General features: G+C 39.5%; 1 long non-coding RNA gene across 1 annotated transcript; it reads right to left on the bottom strand.

Moving 5' to 3' along the window:
* Positions 1 to 3186: 3186 nt before the first annotated feature.
* LOC119612519 lies at positions 3187 to 5576 on the bottom strand. Its single transcript, XR_005232150.1, has 2 exons — positions 5419 to 5576; positions 3187 to 3898 (listed from the first exon to the last, which is right to left on the bottom strand). It is a non-coding gene; the product is annotated as an uncharacterized LOC119612519 (long non-coding RNA).
* Positions 5577 to 6398: the final 822 nt, after the last annotated feature.

Here is a 6398-nt window from a genome sequence, read left to right as displayed (position 1 = left end):
TCGCTCGCTCGCTCGCTCGCTCGCTCGCTCGCTCGCTCGCTCGCTCGCTCGCTCGCTCGCTCGCTCGCTCGCTCGCTCGCTCGCTCGCTCGCTCGCTCGCTCGCTCGCTCGCTCGCTCGCTCGCTCGCTCGCTCGCTCGCTCGCTCGCTCGCTCGCTCAGCTCGCCTCGCTCGCTCGCTCGCTCGCTCGCTCGCTCGCTCGCTCGCTCGCTCGCTCGCTCGCTCGCTCGCTCGCTCGCTCGCTCGCTCGCTCGCTCGCTCGCTCGCTCGCTCGCTCGCTCGCTCGCTCGCTCGCTCGCTCGCTCGCTCGCTCGCTCGCTCGCTCGCTCGCTCGCTCGCTCGCTCGCTCGCTCGCTCGCTCGCTCGCTCGCTCGCTCGCTCGCTCTCGCTCGCGCTCGCTCGCTCGCTCGCTCGCTCGCTCGCTCGCTCCTCGCTCGCTCGCTCGCTCGCTCGCTCGCTCGCTCGCTCGCTCGCTCGCTCGCTCTCGCTCGCTCGCTCGCCGCTCGATCGCTCAGCTCGCTCGCTCGCTCGCTCGCCGCTCGCTGCTCGCTCGCTCGCTCGCTAGCTCGCTCGCTCGCTCGCTCGCTCGCTCCTCGCTCGCTCGCTGCTCGCTCGCTCCTCGATCGCTCGCTGCTCGCTAGCTCGCTCGCTCGCTCGCTCGCTCGCGCTCGCTCGCTCGCCTCGCTCGCTCGCTCGCTCGCTACGCTCGCTCGCTCGCTCGCTCGCTCGCTCGCTCGCTCGCTCGCTCGCTCGCTAGCTCGCTCGCTCGCTCGCTCGCTCGCTCGCTCGCTCGCTCCGCTCGCTCGCTCGCTCGCTCGCTCGCTCGCTCGCTCTCTCTCGCTCGCTCGCTCGCTCGCTCGCTCGCTGCTCTCGCTCTCCTCGCTCGCTCTCGCTCGCTCGCTCGCTCGCTCGCTCGCTCGCTCGCTCGCTCGCTCGCTCGCTCGCTCTCGCTCGCTCGCTCGCTCGCTCGCTCGCTCGCTCGCTCGCTCGCTCGCTCGCTCGCTCGCTCGCTCTCGCTCGCTCGCTCGCTCGCTCGCTCGCTCGCTCGCTCGCTCGCTCGCTCGCTCGCTCTCTCGCTCGCTCCTGCTCGCTCGCTCGCTCGCTCGCTCGCTCGCTCGCTCGCTCGCCTCGCTCGCTGCTCGCTCGCTCTCCTCGCTCGCTCGCTCTCGCTCGCTCGCTCGCTCGCTCGCTCCTCGCTCGTCGCTCGCTCGCCTTCGCTCTCGCTCGCTCGCTCGCTCGCTCTCGCTCGCTCGCTCGCTCGCTCGCTCGCTCGCTCGCTCGCTCGCTCGCTCGCTCGCTCGCTCGCGCTCGCTCGCTCGCTCGCTCGCTCGCTCGCTCGCTCGCTCGCTCGCTCGCTCGCTCGCTCGCTCGCTCGCTCGCTTCGCTCGCTCGCTCGCTCGCTCGCTCGCTCGCTCGCTCGCTCGCTCGCTCTCTCGCTCGCTCGCTCGCTCGCTCGCTCTCTCGCTCGCTCGCTCGCTCGCTCGCTCGCTCGCTCGCTCGCTCGCTCGCTCGCTCGCTCGCTCGCTCGCTCGCTCGCTCGCTCGCTCGCTCGCTCGCTCGCTCGCTCGCTCGCTCGCTCGCTCGCTCGCTCGCTCTCGCTGCTCGCTCTTCCTCTTCCTGCTTTTTCCCTTGTTTCCCTCCGCTTTTTTTCTCCCCCTCTCTCTCCCCCCCCCCCTTTTCCCCTCCCCTCTTCCCTTTTGCTCCCGCCCCCCCTCCCCTCTTCCACCCTTCTTGGAAATTACCATATGACTCATTTATTACAAGACTGATATAACTCATCAAATATATTTTGAGAAAAATGGCTTTAGAATTTTTTATCATATTTTGCCACTATATCTTAATTTTGGAATTATAAAAATTAAGTGAGATTTAGCTAGAAATTTTGGTATTCATATTTTGAGTTATGCCACTTTTGTAGTAAATGAGCGATATTATTTCTAATAGTTAAATCTTATTTCACTGAACAGCCCTTACTCATAATCTATTTTGAGAGAAAAAGTTTCTACAATAAATTTAGGGTGACAATTTTGTTTTATAAAGCTTTATTAAATTTAAAAATTGTTTTAGAAAAATAATATTCACACTTACAATTGATGTTTTGCAAAGATAAATCTCGAACTTGTGTTTTAATAAGTTTGGCGACTGATCGAAGAGAAGTTTTAATATGAAACAGACAAACAAATTGAATAGGAACTTGATTTTTCATATAATATGTAGGTAATTTGTTTATATAGAATAAATTTCCGTAGAGAGAGAGGAAGGAGAATTTGTAAGAAAAATATTATGTTTAATGATCACACTTTGCCAATGCAACTTACAAACAAAGAGTTGCCAGATATTTTTTACTTAAACTTTATTGAAATATCGTTATAAAAGTAACAGCAATTCAAATGAAAAACATTTTAATTTTCATTAAAATAAGTATATGTTCTAGTTAGTATTGGCCAGTTTAGAGTAAACATATTAATATATTTTCATGTTTTTTTATCAATTCTGATTAAACCTTTAAAATTTCAAAACATTTAGGTATATAAATATGGGATTATTTTATAAAATGATCAAAAAATTTATTTTTTTCTACAACTGATCGATCATAAAATTAATCAAAAATCATGTATGTAAAGACAATAAATTTTTTTAAATTTATTTTTTTATTATTTCTTCAAATCTTATTTAAAAACAGTTAGGAAGATTTATACTCTTGCCCATTGGCTATAAAATGTTAATCATAATGTACCCAATGACTAAAAAAAATATAAAAATAATCGCTCCAAAACAGCAACCCCAGCAAGATGATTCATTTGTTTTATTATTAACGTTTTATGAGTTATTTTCGAAATTATGATTACTATCATCAAAATTATTTGTTGCAATGCCGAATGTGGGATCATGGTGGAAATTATGAAAAATACTTAAATCATTATTATTGGTAATATCATATATTGCGCTATTATCGTTAGCAGTATTATCGGATGTGTGGCAAGTACCACCACCACCGATATCACAGACTGTGTTACTGCCTCCACTCGTATCACATGCGCCACCACTGTCAAAAACCTCCACCGCTATCACAGCAAGTCGTATCAAATCCTCCATCCGACATTTTTTTTAGTTTTTTTGCTAGAATAATATACATACATAGATTTGTTGTAATTATTTAAATACCATTAGAATTAAGAAGATAATATTTTATAGAAAAAGAGATTTTTATTTACAATATATGTATTAAATTCAATAGATTATTTTTAAGGAAAATGTCTCCAAAAATATCGAGCATTTCTTCATATCAATGAAGATTATTCCCCACTCATTGTCCCAAAGTATGGTTATTGTTATACTGACAATTTTCATATAAGAATTATACATGCATACAGGTTGAAACCTTTGATCTATGCTGAATCCGAATCTGGCCTTAGAATTTCTACATCACATCACATTTTTGAGTTTTTGAGTAAAATCTGTTATGGAATCAGAAAGTCCAATCTACCATCTTTAAAAAGATTATAAAATACATTTTTGTCTTATTTGTAGTTAAAGTTGAACAATTAAAATTAGAATAAGATTTAAAATAATTAAAAATAATTTTACATCAGATTAAAAATAAAGATATAAAAAATGTGTTCCTTTGCAAATAGTTAGATCAACTCAACGGGACTACGAGTGGGTTACGGTGACAACTACGATAATAATGATTACAATAATTGTCATTAGAGTTGCTGTAACCCAAGCGCAACAGTTTTTCCTCATTTCTATCTTTTCTTGAAGTCGTATCCGGGCACATTGTGCAAAAGCAACATTCAACGCAACAATCCACAACTTCATCATTATCCGTATTACCGCAATCTCCACAATCGAAACATGAACAATCACCACATTCTGTATCCGACATTAAGTTAATTCTGCGAAAAAATTATAGTTTTTATTATACCAATGTAAACATACCTAAAACGCGTTAGTTTAATGAAATATGACGAGAGTTAGGAGAGCGATTAAACATATTTAATATATTATTGGATGTGCCATAGAAAACCTTTCAAACGATTATCCATAAAATACTAAAACCTAACAAGTTAGAGTGCCATATTTAGCTATGCCGAATCGTTAATACCCTTCACCAAAAATTCTAGTTTTTTTTAACATGTATGTAGAATATTTATAAAAATGTATATAACTTAAATAATAAAGAAATAATGAACCGATCCGGGAAAAATTAATCCCGATCTTATTATGAACTCATAAATTATTTACTATGAAGAGATTTTCGGATGTAGACTTTTTATAGAAGATATTACCAATTATATGTAAAATTTTATGGTAATAAATTTCCGGGAGTATGAAATTTTTATTGGATGCTATATGAAATTTTTAACCAATTCTAATAATTTTAATTTAACGCTATTTCCGGCATGAGAGTGATTTTTTTTGTTATAAACATTCAAACTAAAACTTAAAAGTTTATCTTTTATTGATTAGCAGACATTTGCTATTGACACCGATAAGAAACATATTAATCTGTATTAAATATACATATGTATGTATTTTTCAAATTCCATGATTTTTTAAAAAGTATTTTATGAAATATTTCATAAAATCACACCAAAAGTCCCAGCAAAAACTTACATTGAAATGTAAGTGGTTAAAATATAAAAAAATCACTTACACAATAGCGCGGTGATGACACTAAGACTAAAAAGTATGTATTTAAGTATATAGTTTTTTGTTAATCATTACTAGACTCCTTCTAAGTAATGCAGGTGGTATGTGGTGGTCATTGAAAAGTAAGGTTTTGAATAAATACAAGTCATTACCATTCCAGCAAAAACACAACAACATACTTTTCAATGACTACTGCATATCATCCGCATTACTTTTAAGCACTCTTATAATGACTTACATATAATCTGAGTCGCAAGTAGTTCATTTTGAGTTTTGCGTTTTTTTACTGTTTGAGCAAAAACAAAATGACTTTTTAACTCCATATCTGTAAGTATTTATTTAAGTACTTGCCTCCAATGTCAACAATGTGTTTAAATGCTAATCGAGAAGTAGTGAAAAGGGGCGATATTAGCTTTTTAGCTCATTACTTTTCAATGTAAGTTTTTGCTCCCCGAGTAATGTTATGAATATTTTCAGCATGAATAAAAAACATGGCAGAAAACTATTTTTAAATTTTGCATTACATTGAAGATCTTTTTGTAAAATTACGTTTTTATAAAAGTTTGTACAAATGCATAATACATAATTTTCTACAATAATTTCAAAGCGTAAATAAACAAATATTTAATGCAGAGAATGTGTACTATATACATTTCTTAGAATTGTTTGAATAAAAAACCCAATATGGTAATATATTTATTTTATTAATATGTACGTACAATTTCTGCTTTGCACACAAAATAAAACAAATTCTACAACTTACGTTTTAATAAATTTGCCGATTATAATTACAATGTACAACCGATCGAACAAAAAATCTTACTAATATACACAACATATTGTACCAGCCGGACAAACAAGTCGAATTCATTCAGATAATGTCGATAGGAAGTCAATTTTATCATTCAATAGATTTGTTTATATACATGTAGTTTGACAATGCCTTGAATAAGTTCCGGAGGGAGAGGGTATTATTTTGACATACATGATCAGCTGTGGTCGTTATATTGCGCAATATCTCAAACATTAAATGTATATAATAGGCTACCAGATTGTCATCAACTCCTGAAATTACGTTACAAAATATCAATTTAAATTATTTTTAAAAAGTGCTATTGATTTTATTCGAATAAAATTTGTAAAAACTATTTAATTGTAAGAAAAATGTTTTCAAATATTTAGAAAAATAGGGAAATGCAAAATAAAAAAAAATATTGAAAAAAAGTCATTGGGATCTTCAGAATTAGCTTCCAGGATTAAAAATTAAATATTGAATAACCAGGACTCGTAGGACTTTAATATTAGTACCAGTCAATATCGATGTCAATACCAACCTCGTGGTATACTTGAAACCTATTGATATATCCAATTAAAACTTGTAGCGAAAGTGTTAATAGACTCAGAAAGTGATTCTGAGAAGATCTGTTTACTCTAAGGTGGATGTAGGACCAATATTTTTTGGCCAAGATAGATTCCTTAAATTTTTTATGCACTGAACAAAAAATTGGTATTAAAATTTGCTAAATATTAGTTTAAGGCGAGATTTTCGCGTTATAGGTTTCCCGGTATAAGGTTTCCCGTTATTGTTCAGGCCTTTATTAATTTAATAAACCTAGTTTTTTTATCAGTTTTTTCACAATATTTTTTTTAAGTGTACACTAAATTTTAAAATTAATACTAAATTTTGTTTACTAAGAAAAAAAGAAGCATTAATGAATACTGTATTTTTAATCGATTTGTTTC

Source organism: Lucilia sericata, unplaced genomic scaffold (genome assembly GCF_015586225.1).
Source record: "Lucilia sericata isolate MDLA Ls3-8-SP2 unplaced genomic scaffold, ASM1558622v1 Contig001723F_arrow, whole genome shotgun sequence".
Classification (NCBI taxonomy): Eukaryota; Metazoa; Arthropoda; class Insecta; order Diptera; family Calliphoridae; genus Lucilia; species Lucilia sericata.
The sequence above is the reverse complement of the archived record's forward strand: the minus strand, read 5'-3'. Positions and strand labels throughout refer to the sequence as shown.